Here is a 27,443-nt window from a genome sequence, read left to right on the forward strand (position 1 = left end):
AAATTGCTAATCAGAGGGTAGGGGTGTATCTAGCTTTAGACCTAATGACACAGTTATCCAAATTAGTGGTGCTTTTACCAGTAGATATCAAGAACCACAGTTGCTCTAATGGTAGTTAGCATTATCTATGTTTTTAATTTTAAACATTCTCTGTGATTTTATTTTCATTTTCTACGGCTTGTTTCTGAAGTGTTTTCCATTGCAATAATGTTTAGGATCCTAAACCCTTTGTACTTTTACTCTTCATGGGAAGCATCCAATGTTTAAGTTCCTGGATCAATTTCATAATATAAAATATAGCTACATTCCCCCTAAAGAAATATGCCCAACTCCATTTTTCTTTTATTATATAAGCAGAGGCAGAAATGCTTTTTTAACCTAAAATCAGCCTCCCTAAAAATTGTAAGAAAAATAAAAAGTAAGGGGACAGAAGTATGGTATTCTTTTTTTTAATTTTTTTTTTTATTGGTGCATTATATTCATACAACTTATTGGGGTAAAAAACTTGTGTGTACAAACATGTACTCATCGCTGATTTAATCCCTACCCAAATCCCACCCCATTCCCTCCCCGTCCGTCCCTCCCTTGCTTGGCTTAGTGATTGACTTCGATATGTTTAAGTACATTGTGAGCTTTAGAGATTTTCCTCTTCCCCCCTCATTTCTCCTCCTTTAGGTTGTCTTGTTTGCTCCCTAACTCTCACATATTAGGGAAAGCATCTGATTTCTTATTTTTTGTGCCTGACTAATCTCACTTGGCATAATGTCCTCCAGTTCCATCCATTTCCCTGAAAATGATGTAATTGAGGTTTTTTTTGATGGCTGAGTAAAATTCCATTGTGTACATATCCCACAGTTTTGTAATCCATTCATCTGTTGATGGACATCTTGGCCGGTTCCATAGTTTGGCTATGGTGAATTGTGCAGCTATGAACATAGATACACATGCATTAGTTTGGTAGTTTGGTTTCTTTTCTTTTGGGTAGATACCCAACAGTGGTATTGCTGGATCAAATGGTAGATTTGTTCCCATTCTTCTGAGGATTCTCCATACTGTTTTCCAAAGTGGTTACACTAATTTGCAATCCCACCAACAATGTCTTAGAGTTCCCACTTCTCCACATCCTCGCCAGCATCTGTTGTTGTTTGTGTTTTGAATGATGGCCATTCTAGTTGGAGTTAGGTGAAATCTCAGGGTAGTTTTGATTTGCATCTCTCTGATTGCCAGTGATGTTGAGCATTTTTTCATGCATTTATTGGCCATTTGAATTTCTTCTTTTGTGAAGTGTCTATTTAGTTCATTTGCCCATTTTGTTATTGGATGCTTTGTTTTCTTAGTGTTGAGTTTCTTGAGTTCTCTGTATATTCTAGATATTAGTCCTCTATCGGTGGTGTAGGTGGCAAAAATCTTCTCCCATTCTGTTGGCTCTCGATTGAGATTCTTGATAGTTTCCTTTGCTGAACAGAAGCTCTTCAGTTTCATGCAATCCCGTGTATTGATTCGCCTTTTAATTTGTTGTGCCTTTGGGGTCTTGTTGAGGAAATGTTTGTCTGTGCCTATGTGTTGTAGTGTTGGACCTATGCCCTCTTCAAGGAGCTTCAAGGTCTCTGGTTTAATTTCCAAATCTTTGATCCATCGTGAGTTGACTTTTGTACAGGGTGAAAAAGTGGGATTAACATCCAATTTTCTGCATATGGTTAACCAGTTTTGCCAACACCATTTGTTGAAGAGGCTATCTTTTTTCCAGTGTATGTTTTTGGCCTCTTTGTCAAAAATCAATTGGCTGAAAGTGTGTGGACTTGTTTCTGGGTCTTCTATTCTGCTCCATTGGTCTATATATCTGTTCTTTTGCCAGTACCATGCTGTTTTTATTACAATGGCTTTGTAGTATAGTTTAAAGTCAGGTATTGTGATTTCTCCTGTGTGGTTTTTGTTGCTGAGAACTACCTTGGCTATTCTGGGCATTTTGTTATTCCAGATAAATTTAAGGACTGATTTTTCTATGTCTGTGAGGAATGATCTTGGTAGTTTAATGGGCATTGCATTAAATCTGTAGATCACTTTTGGGAGGATGGCCATTTTAATGATATTTATTCTGCCAATCCATGAACATGGAAGGTCTTTCCATCTTCTAAGATCTTCTTCGATTTCTTTTTTCAGTGTTTTATAATTTTCTTTGTAGAGATCTTTTACCTCCTTGGTCAAGTTTATTCCTAGGTATTTTATTTTTTTGTGGGAGATCCTGAGTGGAAGTGTTTTCTGAATTTCTTTTTCAGTGGATTTATGGTTGGTGTACAGGAAAGCTTCTGATTTTTTAAGATTGATTTTGTATCCAGATACCTTGCTGAATTTGTTGATCAGTTCTATAAGCCTTTTGGTTGAGTTTGTTGGGTTTTCTAAATATAGTATCATGTCATCTGCAAATAGTAAAAGCTTAAGTTCTTCTTTTCCTATTTGTACTCCTTTGATTTCCTTTTCTTGCCTTATTGCTCTGGCTAGAGTCTCTAGTACTATATTGAAGAGAAGTGGTGATAGTGGACATCCTTGTCTCGTTCCAGTTTTTAGGGGGAATTCTTGAAGTTTTTCCCCATTTAATATGATGTTGGCAGTGGGCTTATTGTAGATTGCCTTAATAATGTTGAGATATGTTCCTTCTATTGCAATTCTCTGCAGTGTTTTTATCATAAATGGATGTTGAATTTTATCAAATGCTTTTTCAGCATCTATTGAGATGATCATGTGGTTTTTGTCTTTGATTCTGTTTATATGACGAATTACATGGATTGATTTTCGTATATTGAACCAGCCTTGCATCCCTGGGATGAACCCTACCTGGTCATGGTGAATGATTTTCTTGATGTGGTTTTGAATGCATGTTGCTAGTATTTTGTTTAATAGTTTTGCATCCAAGTTCATCAGAGAGATAGGCCTGTAGTTTTCCTTCCTTAAACTGTCTTTATTCGGTTTGGGTATTAGTATGATGTTGGCTTCACAGAATGTATTTGGGGGAGTCCCGGTTTTTTCTATTTCCCGAAATAGTTTGAGTAGTATTGGGATTAGTTCTCCTATAAAGGTTTTATAGAATTCACTTGGGAAACCATCTGGTCCTGCGCTTTTCTTTGATGGTAAGCTCTTTATTGCTATTTCAATCTCTTTGATTGTTATTGGTTGGTTTAAGTGTTCTATATCTTCTTGACTCAGTTTAGGAAGATTGTATTTATCTAGGAAGTTGTCAATTTCCTCCAGATTTTCCATTTTGTTGGAGTATAGTTTTTCAAAATAGTTTCTGATAATCCTCTGGATTTCTACGCTGTCAGTAGTAATGTCTCCTTTTTCATCCCTTATCTTCATAATTTGGGTTGATTCTCTCTTTTTTTTAGTTAGGTTGGCTAGTGGTTTCTCAATCTTGTTAATTTTTTCAAGAAACCAGCTTTTGGTTTTGTTGATTTTCTGTATTGTTTTTTTATTCTCTATTTCATTAATTTCTGCTCTAATTTTAATAATTTCCCGTCTTCTGCTGGCTTTGGGGTTCAATTGTTCCTGCTTTTCAAGGACTTTGAGGTGTGTCATAAGGCTATTTATTTGAAGATTTTCTGTTTTTCTTATGTGAGCACTCAGTGCTATAAATTTTCCTCTTAATACTGCCTTCAAAGTGTCCCAGAGGTTTTGATATGTTGTTTCTTTATTTTCATTTGTTTCTAGAAATTTCTTGATTTCACCTCTTACATCTTCTATGACCCATTCTTCATTCAGAAGTGTGGTGTTCAGTCTCCACATGTTTATGTTGTTTCTCTGGGTCTTCTTATAGTTGATTTCTAGTTTCATTCCATTATGGTCTGAAATGACACAGGGAAGTATGTAACATTTTTAAAATTTGCTAGTGCTCATTTTGTGTCCCAGGATGTGATCTATTTTGGAGAAGGTTCCATGAGCAGCTGAGAAAAATGTAAACTCTGCTGTAGTTGGGTGAAATATTCTATATGTGTCCAACAGGTCCACTTGGTTAATGGTGTTCTTTAGTTCTGAGACATCTTTACTGACCCTTTGTCTGGAAGATCGGTCTAGTATTGTGAGAGGTGTGTTGAAGTCTCCCAGTATTATTGTGTTGGGATTTATGTGTGACTTCATGTCACAAAGAGTTTGATTTATGAAAGTAGCTGCCCCTATGTTTGGGGCATAGATGTTGATTATTGTTATTTCCTCTTGCTGGACTATTCCTTTTACCAGTAAATTGTGACCTTCTTTGTCTCTTCTAATAAGTTTGGGTTTGAAGTCTAACTTGTCTGATATCATAGTTGCTACTCCTGCTTGTCTTCGAGTACCATTAGCATGGATTACCTTGCTCCAGCCCTTTACCTTGAGTTTGTTCCTATCTTTACTTGTAAGGTGTGTTTCTTGTAAGCAGCAGATGGATGGATTCTGGCTTTTAATCCATTTTGCCACTTTATGTCTTTTTATTGGGGAGTTGAGGCCGTTTACATTCAGTGTGATTATAGAGAGATAATTTTTAATTCCCAACATGTTAAGATCTTATTTCTGTTTGAGACACTGTTTATTCTTCTTTGCTTAGTTGTCTGCTGGATGGGAATTCTTGTTTCTTTGGTTCTGGCGTGTATTACCCATTTCCTCTTTGCAGTTAATCTCCTTGAGTATTTTCTCTAGCGCTGGTTTTGAAGACATAAATTCCTTCAGTTGCTGTTTGTCATGGAAGCTTCTTATTTCCCCATCTAATTTGATGGATAGTTTTGCTGGGTAGGAAATTTTTGGCTGGAAGTTGTTTTCTTTCAGAGTTTGGAATATGTTACTCCAAGCCCTTCTGGCTTTCATAACTTGGTTTGGGAAGTCTGGAGTGATTCTAATTGGTTTGCCTCTGTATGTCACGTGGCCTTTTGTTTTTGTTGCCTTTAAGATTCTCTGCTTGGCTTCCACATTAGTCATTTTGACAATTATGTGGCATGGGGATCCTCTTCTCCGATCCTGTCTAAAGGGAGTTCTATAAGTTTCCTGGACCTGTGTATCGACCTCTTGCTCTATGTTTGGAAAATTTTCTGCTATTACTTCCTTGAAGAGATTGTTGATCCCTTTGGTTTCACCTTCTTTTCCCTCCTCTATTCCAATTATTCTTAGGTTAGCTCTCTTGAAATGGGCCCATATTTCTTCAATGTCAGATTCCTGCTGTCGGTTTTTTTTCCCTAAATTAGAAACTATGCGTTCATTTTTAGAATGATCATCTTCAAGAAGCGAGATTCTATTCTCCATGTGGTCTAATCTGTTGTTTATACTTTGAATTGAGGCCTTTACTTCATTAATTGCATCCTTTATCTCTTTTTGACTCTCTCTAAATTCTTTTCAAAAGTCCTATATTATTTCTAAAGTTATTTTCCTAATTTGATCTTCTAGAGATCTTTGGATTTCTGTGTTATCAGATTCTGATGTTGTGGGGTTGTTGGCATTCACTGCTCCATTGTTATTTCTCTTTCCCATGATTTTGGAAGTTTGTGCCTTCTCTGAGTTCTTCCCTGAGTCACTACGAGTTCACTTAAGATGCTCTGGATCTCGAGTCTGTGGTATCTCAGTCACCACTACTCATTTACTGGGTTGTATCACAAAGTCTCAGACCCAGGGAGTCAATCAAGGCTGCTTAGACCGTGGGGGGTGCCAAGTTGGGCGTTCTCCAGTGGGGAGTTGTGACTATGGTATGATATCTCTGCCACTGCCACTCCCCCACTGGGCTGCACTGCTAAAATCTCCGACCCAGGGAGACTATCTGCGCAAGTCCCTGGGAGTGCAATACTGGGATTTCTCCCCTAGGGGCCGCAATTTGACTCACGGTTGTTGAGTGCGCTGATGGAGCTGTAGTGAACTCGGTGGATTCGCTGCTGCCGCCACTGGCAATATGGCACCACTGCCACGCCCTTGGCCGTAATGCGGCGTATTTCTTCTCTGGTTTTGAACTCCGCTCTGAGTCCTTGCCAGTTGTGCTGTGCCCGGCCCTTGGGAACTTTAGATGTTCCCTGCACCAACAAAACTGCTGACTGCCACCCGGCTGTTCAGCACCTGCTCACCTTGGCTCGCTGTCCACCCCTCCTCTCAGGCACCTGGTGGCTGGTTGAGTGGGTTGGTCTAGGGCCGTCCGGTGAACTCGCCACTGTCGCCAGCAGTAAGACACTGCTTCTGCATCCTAGGCCGCGAGGCCAGAGTACCTCCTCTCTGGATTTGATCTCTGTTTTGAGTCTCCCTCCTCTCTGGAGCCTGGTGCTGCTAGGGGAGATGTAGGCCGCGCCGCTCCGGCCGCTCTGCGCCGCGGCTCTGGCTGCTCCACACCATGGCTCTGGCCGCTCCGGCTGCTCCGGCCGCTCTGCACCGCGGCTCTGGCTGCTCTGCACTGTGGGTCTGGCCACTCCGGCCGCTCCGGCCGTTCCGCGACGCGGCTCTGGCTGCTCCGGATGTTCTGGCCGTTCCACTCCGGCTGCTCTGGCCGCTCTGCTTGGCTGCTCTGGCTGCTCCACTCAGCTGTTCTGGCCGCTCCGCTCTGGCTGCTCCAGCCGCTCTGCTCCGCGGCTCCGGCCACTCCGCGCCGCCGCTCCAGCCAATCCGCGCTGAGGCTCTGGCTGCTCCGGCTGTTCTGGCCGCTCCGCTCGGCTGCTCTGGCCGCTCCGCTCGGCTGCTCTGGCCGCTCCGCTCGGCTGCTCTGAACCATGGCTCCGGCTGCTCTGCACCGCGGGTCTGGCCACTCCGGCCACTCCGGCCGTTCCGCGACGCGGCTCTGGCTGCTCCGGCTGCTCAGGCCTCTCCACTCCACGGCTCCCCCCAATCTGTGCTGCGGCTCTGGCCGCTCCGGCCTCTCCGGGCGCGGCACTTCGGGCTGGTTTTTTTCCGGTGTCTTGTTTTTCCAGCCCTTTTTCTCTGTCCCTTGTATTTACCATTTTTATTTCTTTGCTGGTGGTGTTTTCTGGCTCTGAAAGGCGCTGGTTTTGTGGTAGTAGAGTTGGATTGTTAGCAGGACTTGTAAGTGCCGCTTTCCTCCATCGCCATCTTCCCGGAAGTCAGAAGTATGGTATTCTGAGAAAACACATCTACTTGGAAAGTTCAAGAAAGTAAGGAATCATGAAACTGGGTTGGAAATAGGATTGGATTGGCATGAGGGATACAGAGTTATCATTGTTTCATATTTCTCTTCCTGTCTACAAATTCCAATAAATAAAAATTCATTTTTCAGTAATGTCTCAGTATGTATATTATCAACCAATGTTTTATAAGAGCAACATAATGTGAAATTGAAGCTTTAATAATTTGTTTAAAGAAATGTAAGAAAAGAAATGTAATTAACTCATGGAAGGCGAGCTAACAATATTATTCAACACTCTGGTGTTATTTTTCATTCCCCCTATATGCTATTTTATTACTAAAATTCAGCATAAATTCATCCAGAAACCTAGCTTCTGAAAAGAATTGTGTCAGAAATATCACCCACTAATGAGACACCTCAAAGATACTGAGGTAAAAAAAGGACAGGGAAAGATTGTTGTTTTGCAAGAAATTATGCCTGAGTAAAAATTTCATTTTTTTAAAGCAAAACTAAATTTCAGATTTACATGCTGCCAGAATCTCTCTCCTTGGTACTTCAAAGATACATTAGGCTAGAAAGAGAAAGAACATTTTGTGTACTCCCGCACGGCTTGGTAACCTTAAAGCCTACTGGGGCTGTAGCAGTTTTCAGGGAGGGAGTTAATTTGAGACTGAGGAATGATATAGCTAATCCATTCCCTCTGGCAGAATAGCTGTTTAAGAAGAGATTTAAGAGTGGAAGAAGTCTCACATAGAAAAATGTATGTTACTTTTCAGAAAAGCCTAAATTTTCTATGTAAAATCTTCTCATGCCCCTACTCCAAAAGCACTAATGCTATTTAAAGATTGATCAAAATAGGCAGGGAGAAATGTCATTGGGTTTATATAACATGAAGCCTTATAATAATTTTTTCTCATTATAAAGATTTCATGTTTGAACAAACACCTTTCTTCTGAGCTACTGAACATATTCAGAGGTAAATTAGACTATTTGAGTAAGTTAAGCAATTACAACAAATTAGACAACAGCCTCGCTTGCTCTCTAAAGCGCAAAGTCTCCGTGAATGCTTTGCAATGACCCACAAGTGGGACAATAGGAAGGATGCTAAAAGGTACTGTCAAAGGAACTGAACGCTAAATGATGTAGGCTTCACCGAAATCCATCTGAACAAAGGCGACCAATTGCCATGCCATGCACTGGGGACCCCTCTTGTAAAGAAGTAATAATGAGATCCTTTGTCCTTTTACAGTGTCAGATCGTATCAAACACAAATGAGCAAACTCTAACCTGAATATATGTATTTCCTAAGTAATTAGGTATTTCTTTATAAAGATCATCAAAATACTCTTTCGTTCTATCATGTTTTCTCCAGAAGGTAATATAAATAATATAAAACTAATGCAAAAATATAATCATTACTCCAACTAGCTCAAAGTTCTTAATAAAAAGCCATTTATTTTCTTAATGTATTTCTGAACAATAGTGTTTCCTAAACTTTAGAATTTGATGCTTCTAAATACATGTTCCAATACCACAGAAGCCCATAACGTTGCATCCTATCTCTCTGCCTGCATAGGCTATTTGCAATGGAAAGGCAGTATCTACAGAAAGCTTCCCAGATAAAATTGGGTGTTTTGACTCTAATTCTAACTTATTCATAGTTGTTATACAGATATAATAACTGGATTGAATACTTCATTCTGCATCCAAATTTCTGGAATAATCTAAAAGCAAATGTGGTTTATTGGATCTGTGCTCTTTCTGTAGCCAACTGCACAAACAGGATTTCAAAAATTTTTATTCAGCTAACAAAATGCTTTATAGGAATGGCAATTAAAATAATTAACAACCAGGTCAGCACAAACACTGACTAATCAGAGCAAATACCCAGCCAATCAAAATGACCATCACTATAAATAACAAGTATGGCCACGTTCACATGTTCTGGCTGAGGAGCAAGTCCAATAAAACCTGTGCTTCAATGATATCTGTTGATCTTCACTGGTATCTGTCAATGTTTAATAAGCTATAACGGGTTACATGCATGCACATACCCCTGTAGACATCATAACTTATCTACTTTCATGTTCATACAACATTATCTCATTGACATCTACACACCTTCTACACACCATGAGAAATAGACCTAGCTCATTCTCTTGAGTATCATCATAATATCTGTTTGTATCATAATATTTCAACTTTTGAAAACCTGTTTCTATTATGAATGTATCATTCCTCTGTTTGTGGGTCATTCCTGTATTGATAGATACTTGGAATATTTTCAGTTAAAAAACTGCACTGCGTATCATTTATACATAAACGATCTTTATGTACTAATGCATTCTTATTTTTAACTTTGAAAGCCAGAGTCTGGAAACTGGGAATATTTAGTCAAAATGTATGTGTTTTCCTTTTAAGTGATTCTGTGAGATTGTTTTCCAAAATATATTGCAACAATTCATACTGAGTAACTATGCTTTGCAGGCTCACACATGCCAAGTGTTATCACTGGGCTGTGGGTTGAGTTCCCTGGAAAGTAATTCTTTAGTTGTCCAGCCTGGAGGCAAGGAGGTTGGACTTTCCTATCTTATATCATGAGTCACTGCTTGCAGGCTATCTTTAGAAGAGGTCAAAATCTTGGGCAAGGCAGTTGTCTTTAAGAAAAATTCTTGGAGAAGAACTCTGCTGGGAATTGTTGCCTGCCCAAAGTATCAGTAGCACGAGTAATACCTCCACCCTAAAGAGACATCTGACTCCATTTTACAGGTATGAAATATATTTTATTGTTATTTCATTTTTATTCTACAAACTAATGCTATAGGAGTATATTCCATAAATTTATTGGCTTTTTGAAATATCTATAACAAGCTTCTTTATGCCCTTTGCCCATTTTTAGTTTATTTTTCTTATAATTTTGTAGAAACTCTGTATATTAAGAAAAATTTATCACACATGATGATGTTTTGCCCCACTATATAATTTGACATTCCATTTAATTTATGTATTTTTACCAAATTGGTATAATGGCCCTGGCAGGAAGCAGATGGCACATTCAAAGGTATTATTTGAAAAGAATTTAGTAAAAGGGCTATCCAGATATGTAGCCAGATATAAAGAGACCAAAAATATGTTCTAACAATAAGAGAGAGCTCTCTTAACTACTAGAGCTTAGGGACAATTGTGAAGAGTAAATCTGTGTCCTTTATAAATTGTCCATCTAAGATATTTAAGGTATTCTGTTGTAGCAGTTCAACATATAAAAACACTTCAACGTGTACAGGTAGTGACTATCTAGGAATCAGACTTGCAATTCCCACCCAGAAATAATACTGGAATTGTTTAACATTTTTGTTTTGTTTTTGTTTGTTTGTTTGTTTGTTTGTTTTGGTTTTTCTGAAGAGTTAAAGAAGTTTATTAAAAAGATAGAAATACAGAAAATAGAAATACAGCCCCATGCCAAAATGGCATGGGGGGGGGGGGTGACTCGAAATGAATACACCCTAACTTTTTTGTTTTTGTAACAAACATATCAAAGAAAAATAGCTTAGAAGAGGAAAAGTTAATTTGAACTGTTTTAGAAGTTTCAGAAGTTCAGTCCGTGGTTGGCCGGCTTCGAGGCAGAAACATGGTGTGGTGGCAGGGCCTGGTGGAGGGAAGCCACTCTCACCTCACAGTGATCAGAATCGCCAAGAGCCAGAGGAGGGGTCCAGGAACGCATATAGCCTCCAACATCACACCCACAGGGACCCCTCCTGCAGCCAGTCCTCACCTCCATATCTCCCTGCACCGAGGAACATACTTTTAATCCATGAGCTTTGGGGAACATTCTCAGCCTAAACTATAATGTTTTTTTTTTTCATTCATACATGATGGGTATGAACAAAGATTGAATGGGGTTCCTGGACTTCTACCTGGCAGTAACAAAGCACAAGCTCTTCCACTTCTAGAAGAGAATCAGAAGAATCCACTTAAAACAAAAAGTAAATATGATAGAGTTTTGTAACATAATACCAAAATGTTTAAGTTTTGATAAAATATTACAAATCAAAGTAATAATAAGAAATCTGAATAAAAATAATAATCAATAAATGCCTACACCTAGACAGCAGAGATGTTAAAATTATTTGACAAATATTGTAGATTAAAATTCCATTGTGTATATATCCCATAATTCATCTATTGATGGACATCTTGACTGGTTCCATAGTTTGGCAATGGTAAATTGTGAGATTATGAACACAGATAAGCATGCATTAGTTTGGTAGTTTGGTTTCCATTCTTTTGAATCTGTGCTATTTCTGTACCCAGGAGTGGTATTGCTGAATCACATGGCAGGCTTGTTCCCATTCTTCTGAGGATCCTCCTAAGTGTTTTCCAAGGGGGTTGCACTAATTTGCAATTCCACCAACAATGCATCAGAGTTCCCACTTCTCTACATCCTTGCCAGCATTGTTTTATTTTTATTTTTAATGCTCTGATTGCTAACAATGTTGAACAGCTTTTTATATATTTATTAGCATTTAAATTTCTTCTTTTGTGAAGTGTCTATTTAGTTTATTTGCTCAGTTTTTGATTGTGTTATTTTTTCTTAGCTATGAGTTTCTTGAGTTCTCCATATATTTTACTCAGCCGTAAAGAACAAACTTACATCATTTATGGAAAAAATGGATGGAACTGGGTAACATTATGCTAAGTGAGATTAGTCACTCACAAAAAGTAAAAAAATCAGATATTCTCCCTAATATGCAGAAGCTAGGGAGAAAACAGGTCATAGGAGGAACTCTAGATAAAGAAGAAACCATAGATGAGGAAATAAGGTGACCTACTGAGGGGAATTGGAAGGAGAAAGAGGGAAATTCCTGAATGTACATGATGTACAGTCACAAACATATCAAAGTCAATCAGTAAGCCAAACCTGAGAAGGAAGGAATGGGGAGGGAATGGGGTGGGAATTGGAGAAGGGCTAAATGAGCAATGTGTGTATGTATGCCTCCACCATCTTCTACTCCATTACCGTGTATGACTACAATGTACCAATAAAAAATAAAGTTTAGAACTAGACAATAGAATAACAAGAATTTTAAAACCCAGTGATTGTGCTACAAAGCACAATTAAGGAAATAGAACTAAGAATGAATAAGCTGAAAAAACAGAACCCAATAGAAATCAATAAGCTGAAAAAATAACAGAGCCATGTCAAGCTAGCATTCACATCATCTAAGTACTGAAAGTAGATGATAAAGAAGACAGGGCTAAGAGAATCTGAAAATAAAGACCAATCATTTCTTAGGTTTGGCAAGAGACTTAAGTGTACAGATTGAAGAAGCTGAACAAATCCTAAAACAGGATAAACCCAAAGATAATAATTTCAAAACACATAATAATTAAACTTCTGAAAACTAATGACAAAATTTTTGAAAGCAGCAAAGATAAACAATACCTAACCTAGAGGAAAAGCACAATTCCAATTGTAGTGACAATCTCATTTAACCTTGGAAGCTAGAAGGAAGTAGCGAACCAGAATTTTATCAACCCAGAATCTGATACCTAGTGAAAATGTCCTCCAGGAATAAAGGGAAAATCAAGGCATTCTCAGATTAAGAACCACTAACAGAATATTATCACTAGTACAACTACGAAAAAGAAGTTCTCTAAACAAAAAAAAAAATAATAAAACAAGGAAGCTTGGAAAATCAGGAATGAGAAAATAACATGGGAAGGCACCGCACAGTCACACATCATGAAGCTTTCCTTTTCCTCACAAAAAAGTTATAACCCTGTCTTCAAGGTGTGTCAGTGCATGCCTTTAATTCCAGCCACTTAGGAGGTAGGGGCTGGAGGTCACATAGAGGTCAGCCTGGACAATTTAGGGATACCTTGTCTCAAAACAAAATAAAAGGGCTGGAGATTTAGCTCAGTGCTAGAGCATTTTCCTAGCAAGCATTTGGAAGGCTCGATTTTTGGCACCACACACCAATTATAACCTTGTCTAATTCCATTTCAAATGTACATAGAGCTTTCCCTAGCTCTACCCCCATGGATTACACTAAGATGGGAGACTATAATGCACCAATAAAAACATAACAGAATAATCGTGCATAGAGTAAATTCTTAAGATAATCATCGCATAATTAGAGAAGAGCAAAAGGATATAAAGGATCTCACAGAAAATAAAATTTCTATATCTATTGACTAGATGAAATGCCACTAGCCTATAAATAAATTATGTACACAGTCAACCAGAATGCATGATATTGATGAGAAGACTGACACATAGTCACATTGAAACAGAAAAAATAGGGAACTGAGAAATAAATCCAAAAAATATGCCCAAGGACTCTGGACAAAGCAACAAAAGTAATTAAAGGAAAGGACAATGTCTTCAAACAACAGCACTGGAGCATTTGGACATCATAAGCCAAAAAAGGACCTTTAGCCTATCTTTTATATCCTGTTCAAAAATCAACTTAAAATGCTTATAGGTAAAAACCTTTAGAAAAGAATACGGGGAAATCTTTGGGATCTAGGAACAAATAAAGAGTTCTTATATTTAACATGACTCATTAGAAAAAGAACAGATATTTATCAAAATTTTAAACTTTTTCTCTGTGAAAGACCCTATGAAGAGAAGAAAAGAGACAATTTCAGATTATGAGAATATATATACAATCCACATGCCCATCAAAGCATTAAATACTAGAATAAAATTTTAAACTCTCAAAACTAAATACTATACAACAAAACAAAACAAATCAACAAAAAAGACTAATACAAAAATAACAATAAAAAACCTAAACAATCCAGTTGGAAAATGGTAAAAAAAAATGTGAAGAAGTGTTTCACTAAAAGAGAATATTCTGGTGACAAAATAAATGAGAAGATCATTAGGAAAATATAAATCAAAGCAAGAAAGCCAGAAGAGCTAAAATAAAAAATAATGATGATACCTAATTTTGATGAGGATGCAGAGAAATTGGGTCACTCATATATTTCTGGTAAGAATGTATAATACTATAGCCACACTGGAAAATATTCTTACAATTTCTTAAAAAATATGCATGCAGCTACAAACTGTATTATATATTATATATACATAACATATTATGCAGCTATATAACATTATATAATACATGTAATATATCTTACTACATATAACATGCTATATATTCCACAAATATGTCACATATATTATGTAATATAATATTATAATGGTAATGTCACATAAGAAAAAGAACTACATCTATAATTCAGCTTCTAAAATGCTCCTCTTAATCAGGCATGGTAGAACAAGCCAGTAATCCCAGTTCTTGGAAGGAGGAGACAAGAAGACCAAAGGTTTAAGGCCAGTCTCAGCAATTTAGTGAGACCCTGTTTCAAAATTTAAAAAAAATAAAAAGGGCTAGGAGCATAGGTCAGAGTTAGAATGGCCCTGGGTTCAATCCCTAGTGCCCCCCCCCCAATTTAAGATAGAAGAGTGTAGTGACATGCAGTATCATGTTTATTGTAGCCCAATTCACAGTAACCAAATCGTGGTACCAACCTGGGTGTCCCCCAATAGATGAATGGATAGAGAAAATGTCTATATACACACAATGGAATTTTACTCAGCCATAAAGAAGAAAAGGAGGACTGAGGAAGGAACCAGTTTAGTGTCCTGTCCACATATGAAGGCATTACTATCGATCTCAGCAACATGTATGGGAAGGAAGGAGGACATAAGCAGTTCAATTCTGTCCTTCTCTTCCATGGAGAAGGTCTACAGTCCATCCAGCACCCATAAGGTTGTGATTGCAGGTTCTGACACATGCTAGGGTAATATTGACATCCAAAGGAAATCAGACTCAGGAGGAAGGAGAGCGACACAGGGCTCAAAAAGCACTGAGGAGGGATGGTCAGAATGGTGCAGGCTGCACCAAGTTTACCCAAGCTTCATTCAAAGCAAGAGAAAAAGAGCATCAGAACATAATCTAGTGTCATTCCTTGTGAGAGGACTAGCAAGAGCATTAAAGAAAACATCCTGAGAAACTTCCCTGGAGAATTCCCTATCCCAAGGGAGAAGAAGGAACGAGAAAGGATGGAAACGACCCAGGAAGCCAAGAAACCTAGATAGAAAGAGATAGAAAGGAAAGAGCATCCAAGATTTTTTTTTTTTTTTTTTTTTTTTTTTTTTTGGTGGTACTGGGGGTGGAACCCAGAGGCTCTCTACCTCCACGCTATACTCCCAGGCCTTTTTTATTTTATTTGGAAACAGGGTCTCACTAAGTTGCTGAGCGCCTCACTAAGTAGCTGAGGCTGGTTTTGAACCTGTGCCATCCTCCTGTCTCAGCCTCCCAAGCGCAGGGATTACAAGCGTGAGCCACCACGCCCAGTTTAAGGCATTTCTTAAATCACTCAATTTGAGATCAAGTCTGATAGATGTACTGGCCTCTCACTTCTCTTTATTTTCAGAAGACAGGCATGTACCCAAAGGAATTTTCACACCAATTTCAAACATTGAGGTTTGGTGTGTATAGGTCCAATTACTCTATAGCTGACAAATATTTGCTGGCATGTGTTACTTAATAAATATTAGGATTTTAGTTATATATAAACCTTTTAGTGTAAAATTGCACATCTATTTTTTGAAATCAGGTGGATATATAAATTACAAATAAACCAAGTTAAATAACATAATATTGAATTCGGTAAAAAAAAATAAGTAATCTACTTGTTTGGTGTAATAGGTTCCAGTAAAAAGTGAATTTGACTTCGTTCATGTATTTAGATAAATAATTTTTCAAATAACTGCAACAAAGTGATGTTTGCGAGTGTTCCATTTCCTAACCTCTTTCCTTGTAGAGGAGACAATGCAAAAAGCAGATGGTTCAAAATTGTGGCCATTGGTTTTACATCTCAAATCCCAAGACATTAAAAAAGAGGTTTATCTGCCAAGACATCTATTTAGTCATTATGCCTCTCCCTCATCCAGAGCAGAGCTTCTGTTCAGGATGTCCAGATGGCAGTAGAGTAACATGTTTCCTGTTAAATCAGCAAAGTGCCGATTATTGCTAAGGACTGTTATAGTTAAAAAAAAAAATGATACCTCACATTCTGGTTTATTCATTTCCTTGACCTAGACTTATAATTCTTATTAGACTATTTTCTTGATACGTGTTTCAGCTTTTTATGACTAGTGCCAAGTTTGTTATGTAGAACTTGAAAAGCATAGTTAAAGCTGTACTAGAAGAACGCCCTAGAGATATTATTTCAAAGTATATCTTTTCTTTAGCATGGTAGTTTTTGATGTGTCATTTCAAGTAAGCAGCATGAAGATTCTTATGTGTTCAATAGATTGTGGTGTTTCTTCTTCATCAATATGGTTTTTTACAAATGCAACCTAAGCAAACTGAGATAATAATACCAACACTACTCATGCTATCTCTTTACTATTAGGAAAGAAGTTAAAGTTTATCATTCCAACTAAACAACAAAACAACACCTTGGAGGAATCCCGTACTATATTGAAAATAAAAATACATAATGTCCCTATTCATCCCCCAAATCTAACATAGGTATTGATATCACTTTTTTTTTTTTTCATTTAAAAGTTCCTAAGAGCTAGGCGTGGCGGCACACCCTTTTAATCCCAGTACTTTGGAAGATGAGATAGGAGGATTGCAGTTTAACGGCCAGCCTCAGCTACTTAGTGAGGCCTTCTGGACTTAGTGACACCTTGTTTCAAAATAAAGAATAATAAAAATTGGTTTGGGGGTATAGCTCAGAGGTAGAGGTAGAAAGTACCTGGGTTCCATCCCGAGAATTGCAAAAAAAGAGTTCATAAGAATAAAAATTAATGTCAGTATACTAAAAGGCTTTCAGCAATTATTTCAAAATGCTGAGCTTATGGTGGTTTCTAGTACATAATCATAAAGAAATCTAAGACCAAACTAATCTTTCTCAAAGGTCCAGATATTTGAAAAACACAATGTGAGAATAATAGTCTTCTTTATAATCAGATCACAATGAAATACTTCTAAATAATATCATTACCTAGACTGTATATAACCATAATATATAATTTATATGTAAATTATAATAGAAATGTTTCTCAATTTTATATAGTATTGCAAATTCACCATATACTTTTTATCTAGAAACTAATATAAGACTCTCAGGGTCTTGGTGCTAATCTATCTGGATAACATCCTGATTACTACACATTATCATAAAGAAATAAAACTTCATTTGAATTTAACAGTCCATCTGTTAAAGTTACTGGTAAATCAAATGAGTCAAGCAGATCAATAGGAATGATTTCGAGGTTCCTTATAGTTTAAAAAGGTCAGAGCCAGGTGTGATTATGCCTATAATTCCAGCATTTGGGAGGCTGAGACCGGAGGATCGCAGTTTGAGGACAGCCTCAGCTACTTAGTGAGGCCCTATGCAACTCAGTGAGACCCTGTTTCAAAATAAAGAATAAAAAATAGGGTAGGGGGCGTTAGAATGCCCCTGGGTTCCATCCCCAGTACCACAATTACTAGAAGAAAAGAAGGTCAAATTCTAAAGTCTATTTATAAGAAAGGAGAGAATTAGAGGTAAAAGGGCAAATTAAAATTCAATATACTTTATTAGTTTGTTTATTGTTATATGAGCCTTGGAAATCAATGACTGTGGAATCAGTGCTAACATAAGTGCTGCATTCACTAGAACTCAATTAACAATCCTCAGAGTTCAGAGTAGCAGAACACGGGGAAATATGATCAACTCTTGCAGGTGTCCTGGAGGATGTGAAAAAAGTGTTAACGGTATTGTCAAGAAAATCACTTAAGAAAAATCGCTGTTTATGATATTCAAGTATAGGATGAATCAGCATTTAAAATACCAAAGCCAAATGAAAATCACTAATAGAATAAGTTGTGTCACTTAAAAACTTTGTATTTATCCTTGAATCCTTATTAATTATAGAAATAGCTTGTGTCTCAATAACAGGCATACTGACCAGTGGATTAGAATAGAAGATACAGAAACAAACCCACACATCTTTAGTCAATTAATCTTTGACAAAGGGGCCAAACACATACGCTAGAGAAAAGACAGCCTTTTCAACAAATGGTGCTGGGAGAACTGGATATCCATTTGTACAAAGATGGAACTAAATCCTTACCTCTCATCATGCACAGGAATCAACTCGAGATGGATCAAATACAGAAATTAGACCTGAGACTGTGAAGTTATTAGAGGAGGGCATAGGATCTACACTACAACATATTGGCACAGGCAGTAACTGTCTCAACAAAACCTCCAAAGCTCAGGAAATTAAAGCAAGAATTAACAAGTGGGATAGCATCAAACTAAGAAATTTCCTCTCATCAAAGGAAACCATCAGTAACCTAAAGAGGAAGCCTACAGAATGGGAAAGGATCTTTACCAGCCACCATTCTGATAGGGGGCTAATATCCAGAGTATACAAAGAGCTCAAAAGACTCTTCACTAGCAAAACAAGCAACCCAATCAAGAAATGGGCAAATGAACTGAATAGACACTTCACAAAAGAAGAGATACAAAGGGCCAATAGATACATGAAAAGATGTTCTACATCACTGGCCATCAGGGAGATGTAAAAAACTACACTGAGATTCCATCTAACCCCAGTCAGAGTGGCAAGTATAAAGAAATCAAATAAAAAATGCTGGCGAGGATGTGGGGAAAGAGGAACTCTTTTACACTGTTGGTGGGAATGCAAACTAGTTTAACCACTATGGAGATCTGTGTGGAGATTCCTAAGAAAGGTGGGAATAGATCCACCATATGGTCCAGCTCTACCACTCCTGGGTATCTTTCCAAAGGGGTTGAATTCAGAGAAATACAGCAACATATGCATACCTATGTTCATAGCAGCACAATTTGTAATAGCCAAAATATGGAACCAACCCAGGTCTCCATCAACAGATGAATGGATTGCAAAACTTTGGGAAATACACACAATGGAATTCTATTCGGCCATAAAGAAGAACAAAGTCATACCATTTGCAAGAAGATGGAAAGTCCTCAAGAACATTATGTTAAGTGAGATCAGCCAAGCACAGAAGGAGAAGGTACATATGTTTCCTCTAATATGCCCAAACGAGGGAACACAGAGGATACCAGTGGGACTCCAGATAATGGAGGGGAAATATCAGCAAAGTCTGAATGGAAAGATAGGAGAGGAGGAAGGCTGATCTTGACTAATGAGGGTCTACATCCGAATATGTGTAAAATTATGAATATGACATGGTTACCCTGGACAACCATTGGTGGGAGGGGGAAGGGAAAATGGGGGCGGGGGGGAGAGGGCACCAAATATAGTTTAAATGTATACCATTTATGTTCAATAAAAAATTTGTTTAAAAAAAAGAAATAGGTTGTGTCTCCTATATTAGGACCATATGACTTTACTAGAGATCAAGAATTGGGTTTGCATCTGAATATTCTAGAAGGAGGTCTTTTATCCTGTTTTCAACTTCTAGATGTCAGACAGACACAGAGAGAGAGAGAGGTAGAGAGAGGGAGAGAGAGGGAGAGAGAGGGAGAGAGAGAGAGAGAGAGAGAGGGAGAGAGAGGGAGAGAGAGGGAGAGAGAGGGAGAGAGAGAGAGAGAGAGAGAGAGAGAGAGAGAGGGAGAGAGAGAGAGAGAGAGAGAGAGAGAGAGAGAGAGAGAGAGGGAGAGAGAGGGAGAGAGAGGGAGAGAGAGAGAGAGAGAGGGAGAGAGAGAGAGAGGGAGAGAGAGGGAGAGAGAGAGAGGGAGAGAGAGAGAGAGAGAGAGAGAGAGAGAGAGAGAGGGGGGGGGGGGAGAGGAGCACTAAAGTAAGTTTAGCCATTTATCCCTCGAAATCCAGTGTGATTATTAAACAACTCTTTGCGCCTAGCAGCTCTGCCAAAGTCGCCATGCTTCCAACAAATTTAAAGTGCTCTTAAGGAAATCCTAACAATCCTGCTTTCAAAAGGTCTCTATAGAATAGCAAGGTCTTGTTCTCTCTTGCTCAAAACATCTTTGGCTGGTCAAAATGCATAGGGAGAATATTAATTATTGAGAACTAAGCATTAGAGCTTAAATACTTAAATACTGCATGTAAATATACATGCTATTTAAACAATTTCACATTCAGGAGGTTAAAACAAAAAGAAATGTGAAGAAAGGAAAAACACTCCAAACTGCAGCTTTAGGTGTCTCCCTGAGCCATGTTCAACACCAGAGAGGCAGAAAAGGTCATTTCCTTAAATGACACAAGTAAAACCTCTCAGATTTTTATTTCTCAAAGGGTAGCGACAACTTATATATGCTTTATATCTTTAGAAATTATTGTATTCAACTTAAAGAATGAAAAATACATTATAAAAGCTTTAGAGGTCAGCTCCAAAATTATATAATCATATGTAATATGTATATATCCACACATTGTCGAAATAAACACATATATATGCATATATTTGTGACAATTATAGTTGCAAAAACATAAAAAGCCTTGAAATTGTTAAAATAATAAATTACAAAAATCAAGTTCACAGTAGTTATTACTTTTCTAATGGCCTGACCTCCTTACAATTACATAATGTATCTTTTTCCTTCTAATAATTTTCTTTGCTCTGTAGTCTATTTTATCTGATGTCTTTACAAATACAGTGCTTGCAAAGGATATAATTTTCCATGCTCTCGTTTCCAAACTACTTATGTTGTATTGGAAATGGATTTCTTATGGATAGCATACTGTTGGAGCGTATTTTCTATCCACTACGCCAGGATCTTTTAATTGGTGTATTTAGAACATTTATACTTTTAGCCACTTTATTGACTCAAATGCCATACAACTGGTCCATTTTAGGGATATAACTCTATGGTCTTTGTATATTCAAAGACTCATTCAACCATCTCCATATTCAATTTTTAGAAACTTTCACCATTCCCTTAAAGAACATATATCTATTAGTATTCACTTACCACACCCCCAAATAACTCACTGTACTTGGCCAGCCATAAGCAACCAGTAATTTGTTCGGTTTGGGATATTTAGTATCACTGGAAACATACTACTTAGAATATATTAACTAGATTATTTCACTCAGCTTAAGGTTTTCAAAGTTCATTCATATTGTAGCATGTACTGGTAATTAATTCCTTTTTATGGATGACAAATACTTTTCCATCTTATTGTTATATAATATATTCACCAATTGGTGCACATTTAATTGTTTCCATTTGAAGGTTAAAATGAATAATGCTGCTATGACTATTCATATACAAGTTTGATGTGAAATAATTCATGCACAAGTTTAATGTGAAGTAATATTTTCATATCTCTAAAGCATATAAAGGAGTAGAATTTCTGGGTCATATAATCATTCTATGTTTAATAATTTGAGTAAAGGCTACACCATTTTCCAAAGTGGATGTACAAATTTACACTCGCACTGCCAATATATAAAGGTTCAATTTTCTTCTTATCTGACTCAGCACTTATTATCTTTCTTTTTGGTAATAATTATCCTAGTGGGTAAAAGTAATATTGTAGTTTTAATTAACATTTTCTAATGGCCAATGATGTTCAGCATCTTTTTATGTGCTCAGTAACCATTTGAATAACTTCTTTGGAGAAATATCTGTTCAGTTCTCTCATCCCTTCCAAAATTGTGTTATTTATCTTTTAAATATCGTCTGAGTGTCTCATGAATGGTGGCTACAAGTCTTTTATCAGATGCATGACTTTCACACACTTTCTGCTGTTCTGAAATTTGTCTTTAACTTTTATTAGGATGTGATTTGACACATTAAAGTGTTCAATTTTGATGAGGTCAGTAAAGCTTTTGTTGCTTGTGTTTATATTATCACAACTAAAAATTCATGATATAATACAAGGCCATAAATTTCACACCTTTATTTGTTTCTAAGAGTATAATAGTTTTGTTTATTTATTTTGGTCAATAAGTTTATTGTCTTTAATGGAAAATATTCACAGAAAATTTTTGTTTGATTTAGCTCTCCACCGCCTACTCCTGAGCTCTAAGGAAGTTTGCCTTCTTTTGAGCTACCGGGTTTTTCTCCTGGGCAAGAGATATTTTGGGACTATCCCACCTCTTCTTTTTAACTTCTTTCTTGAGTTTCTTCTTATAGACTAGGTTCTCTTGTATGTATAGCAGAATGAGCTTTCTTTTACATCTCCTCCATCAGGTCTGGAGTAGCATTGTTCTTTATGTACTGAGAGAACTGTTTTTGTAAACATCTTCATCTTCTTCCATTAAATAGTGCATAAAATCTGCAACAGTCTAACCCATGATGTACTTCCCATGAACTTCAGCACTGCATTCTTTGCTTTTCAGAATCATAACCAGGGAATGGTTTGGTACTATGAGGGATGGACAAGCCTTCATCCACAGCTCCCTTCAGAGCCCGAAAAACTTTATTGCCAGTTGTAGTTCTGGCCAGGCCTGCATCCAAATAGCAGATGAAGGCACCAGGCTGACCTTCAGTGCTTTTCACATTGTATTCATCTCCATCATCCCCACTTGGCCTCCACAGACCTTGTCCACGCCAAACCCATTGAGAAGCTGTGGGCCAACAGCAGGTCAGTGTAGTACACTGCAGCACAATTTGTTAGGCCAACTTTCACTCCGTATTTGGTAGCTCATGTGCATATGCTGCGCAGACTATCATATCCCCTTCTACGTGGGCATATGAAATCTGACAGATGATATCTCTGTTGTTTACACGATCATCATGTATTTGGGGGTGTTTTATTTATTTTTGACCCGGATCAACAAGCATTTCTGAGCAGAGTAATCAGTTGTGCCCTTTCATTGTCTTCTAAATTTCACTTGGTATCTCTTAAAGTAAGCCTTGTTCTTGACAACTTTAACAAATCCCATTCTGCAGAACAGAGACCCGTGTCTGTGACTCGACACAGACCTGCAGGCCTAGCAGCGCTACAAGGGGGGGGGGGCTTATTTTATGTTTTTTATTTTTATTGGTGCATTGCACTCATACATCTTAATGGCGTACGAGATGGTAGAGGCATACATGCACACATCACTTATTTAGCTCTTCCCCAATTCTCACCGTATTTCCTCCCTCCTCATGTTTTATTTACTGATTGACTTTGATATGTTTATGAATGTACTCTATGTACATTAGGGAATTTCCCTCTTCCTCCCCTCATCCTTCTTAGTTAGGTCACTTTATTTGCTCATCTATAGTATCTCCTTCTTTGTCTAGAGCTCCTCCTGTGACCCTTTTTCTCCTTAGCTTCTGCACATTAGGAAGAGTATTGGATTTTGTATTTTTTGTGACTGACTAATCTTATTTAGCATAATGTTCTCCATTTCCATCCATTTCACTGAAAATGATGTAATTTTGTGCTTCTTAATAGCTGAGTAGAATTCCATTTTGTATATATGCAATAGTTTTGTAATCTGTTGATGGAGATCTCAGTGGTTCCATAGTTTGGCAATTGTGAATTGTGCAGCTATGAACATAGATACACATGCATTACTTTGGTAGTTTGGTTTCCATTCTTTTAGGTAGATACCCAGACGTGGTATTACTGGATCATACGGAAGGTTCGTTCCCATTCTTCTGAAGATCCTCCATACTGTTTTCCAAAGTGGTTGCACTAATTTGCAATCCCATGAACAATATATTAGAGTTCCTACTTCTCCACATCCCCACCAGCATTTGTTGTTGTTTGTATTTTGAATGATTGCCATTCTAATTGGAGTTAGGTGAAATCTCAGGGTAGCTTTGTATTCTCTGATGGCTAATGATTTTGAACATTTTTTCATACATTTATGGGCCATTTAAATTTCTTGTTTTGTGAAGTGTCTATTTAGTTCACTTGTTCATTTTTTATTGTAATTTGTTTTCTTAGCAGTGAGTTTCTTGATTTCTCTGTATGTTCTAGGTATGAGTCCTCACTTCAGAGAATAGTTGGCAAAAAAGTTTTTACCTGTGGCCTATGTGCTGAAGTGTTGGACCTCTGTCCTCTTCAAGGAGCTGCAAGGTCTCTGGTCTGATTTTCAAGTCTTTGGTCCTTCTTGAATTGACTCTTATGCAGGGTAAGAAATAAGGTTCATTTCCATATTTCTGCATATAGTTAACCAGTTTTTCCGACAGCATTTGTTGAAGAGGCTTTTTTCCAGAGTATGTTCGTGGCCCCTTTGTCAAAAATCAATTGGCTGCAAGTGCGTGGATTTGTTTCTGAGTCTTCTATTCTGCTCCATTGGTCTATGTGTCTGTTAATTAATTGTCAATTAATACAAATGCAACATAAGTAGATTGGAAGTAAAAGGATAAAAATGATATACCAAGAAAGTCCTGTTTTCTTTAGCCAAAGGAACAGGACAAGGGGGGCCTAACAATAAAAAAATTTAAATCATTAAAATGGGAGAAAGTTTTTGCCGACTATTCCTCCAATAGAAAAATGATATTTAACGAAATTAAAATTTATATGATTAATTAATAAATTAAGTTTAGTTCAATTATTTATTAATTAATTATATCTGTGCCAATACCATGCTGTTTTTATTACCATGGCTCTGTAGTATAGTTTGAAGTCAGGTATTGTGATGCTTCCAGTGTAGTTCTTGTTGCTCAGAACTACTTTGGCTATTCTGAGTTTTTTGTTGTTTCAAATAAATTTGATGACTGATTTTTCTATGTCTGTGAGGAATGACCTTTGTAAATTAATGGGTATTGCATTATATCTGTAGGTCACTTTCGGAAGAATGGATAAAATACTTAGGTATAAACCTAACCAAGGAAGTAAAAGACCTATAAAAAGAAAATTATAAAAGACTGAAAAAAGAAGCTAAGGAAGACCTTAGGAGATGGAAAGATCTTCCATGTTCTTGGCTAGGCAGAATATATATGAGTATTATAGATTTAGTTCTTCAATTAAGTCTAGTATCCATTCAGAATTTTTGGTATTGTAAATGGAGAGAATGTAACTTCTCTCTCTCTCCATATATATATATGTGTGTGTGTGTGTGTGTGTGTGTGTGTGTGTGTGTGTGTGTGTGTATGTATATTGTATATACATATATATTTATATATATATTTAGATAGATATAGATAGACAGATATTGCCTATGGATATCCAGTTGCCCCATTTGTTGGAAACACCACATTCTTTTTTTTTTTTTTTTTTTTTTTGGTGGTACTGAGGTTCCTGGAAACCCTTCTACCTCCGGGATACACTCCCAGACCTATTTTTATACTTTTTAAATTTGGAAACAGGGTCTCTTAAGCCAGCACGGCTGGCTTTGAACCTGCGTGATCCTCCTGTCTCCGCCTCCCAAGCACGGGATTACAAGCGTGCGCCACCACGCCCAGCAGAAACACCACATTCTTTCCTCCATTAAATTGTCTTTGTATTCTTACTTGCAAATCACTTTATCATCAATGTTATTTCTGGACTCTAAGTGATAGTTCATTTATCTATGCATATTATTAGACCAGTACTACACCATTACTATAGTTTCTTAATAGATTTTTTTCTTTTTCTTTTTTTTTTTTTTTTTTTTTTTTGGTGGTACTGGGGTGGAACCCAGAGGCTTTCTACCTCCGGGCTATACTCCCAGACCTGTTTTATATTTTATTTGGAGACAGGGTCTCACTAAGTTGCTGAGAGCCTCACCAAGTAGCTGAGGCTGGCTTCGAACCCGTGCGATCCTCCTGTCTCAGCCTCCCAAGCGCGGGGATTACAAGCGTGCGCCACCATGCCTGGCTTCTTAATAGATTTTGAAATTGAAAAGTGTAATATTCCAAGTTTGCTATTTTTCAAGATTATTTTTGGTTCCTTGAATTTCCATTGACCATTAACATTTAATTTATTTATAAGTATATTAGGGCTAAAGTGTACTGTTTTATAATTTTCTTTTTATTTTGTTTTTCTTCAGGATATTTTATCATTTTTAAAGCCTAAATTAATGTATTCATAGTTTTGTGGGTTTTGGGGGGGGGTTGGTGGTACTGGAGGTGGAACCCAGGGGCTTTCTACCTTCGGGCTATACTCCCAGACCTATTTTATACTTCATTTGGAAAGAGGGTCTCACTAAGTTGCTGAGAGCCTCACTAAGTAGCTGAGGCTGGCTTCGAACCTGTGCGATCCTCCTGTCTCAGCCTCCCAAGCGTGGGGATTACAAGCGTGCGCCACCATGCCCAGCTTACTCATAGCTTTTAAAGTATGTTGTTTTGTATAGCTTTTTTGCTCTAGATAATACAATATATTTGTGTATATTATCAACTTGTAACAGTACCAACATATGAGAGTAGGGAATGGGGATTGAGTTCCTGCTCAGCACTACTGAAGGCATGGAGTGGAGAAGACAGTATGTAACTTTTCCAAATATGTTTAGGAAATAATGCCTAGGAGATACTTCCAAAAAATTTCTGTTATTAGGTCACCCTTGTCCCGGTCCTTTGGCTAAAGGAAACGGTACTTCCTTGATATATCATTTTTCATACTTTTACTTCCAATCTACTTATATTGTATTTGAAATGAATTTGTTTTTCTTTTTCTTGTGGAACTGAGAATTGAACCCAGGGGCATTCTACCTCAGAGATACACCCCTAGCCCTATTACATTTTTTAATTGTAAAACAAGGTCTCAGTAAGTGGTAGAGGGCCTGACTAAACTGATGAGGCTGACCTCAAACCTGCAATCCTCCTGTCTTAGCCTCCCAAGTACGAGGATTACAGATATGTGCCACCAAGCCCCACTTGAAATTAATTTCTTATAGACAGCATATTGTTGGAGCATTCTTTGTTCTATGCTAGAGACTTCTGCAGCATCCTATTCATAACAAATGGTAATAAGTAAATACAAGGTACTCACTACTTGGTGTTTCGTCAAGTCCCAAGGTTTTTAGTCAGCCCACCTTCTTCTTTTATCTTTCTGAGACTTCCTGTGTTTGTTGTTGTTTTATCTAATTTTCTTAAATTTTTAAAAAATCTGTATACTTCTACTGGTCCATTACAGACTCATTGTAACCACAGTGACATATATGCACACAGTACTTGGTGCTGGGACAACTCCATTTTGATGAAACTGATAGTTACAGGTCATTTTAGTATTTAAAAAAATGCCCAAGTGTATTCTTTGAACTCCACTGATATACTCTGATGTTTTCACCAATAATATTTTAGCATTTGGGTGTTCATATGCAGGCAAATATTCATTTATATTTATCTAAAAGTAATTGTAAGCATTTGAAAATAATTATATGGTTAAGTCACTTCAATTAGTTAAAACAGTTGGATGAGAGCACATCAGAGTATTTCAAACAACAGCTGAATAGAAGATTTTAATCTCATTACAACTGATGTCAGCATTCTACCTGAGGCAAAACTAATTGCAGCAACTCCC

General features: G+C 37.4%; 1 protein-coding gene and 1 pseudogene across 2 annotated transcripts in view; both read right to left on the minus strand.

Annotated features, from left to right (window-relative positions):
* MACROD2 (mono-ADP ribosylhydrolase 2) overlaps positions 1–27,443 on the minus strand; it is a gene marked incomplete at both ends in the record, with an annotated part of 2,062,459 nt that overhangs the window by 1,557,946 nt on the left and 477,070 nt on the right. The gene's annotated exons all lie outside the window — the stretch shown is intronic.
* LOC308277220 (large ribosomal subunit protein uL18-like) lies at positions 22,072–22,947 on the minus strand (annotated as a pseudogene). Its single transcript has one exon. The product of its transcript is annotated as a large ribosomal subunit protein uL18-like (transcript).

The sequence above is a fragment of the Muscardinus avellanarius genome, assembly GCF_963383645.1.
Source record: "Muscardinus avellanarius genome assembly, chromosome: 19".
Taxonomy (NCBI): Eukaryota; Metazoa; Chordata; class Mammalia; order Rodentia; family Gliridae; genus Muscardinus; species Muscardinus avellanarius.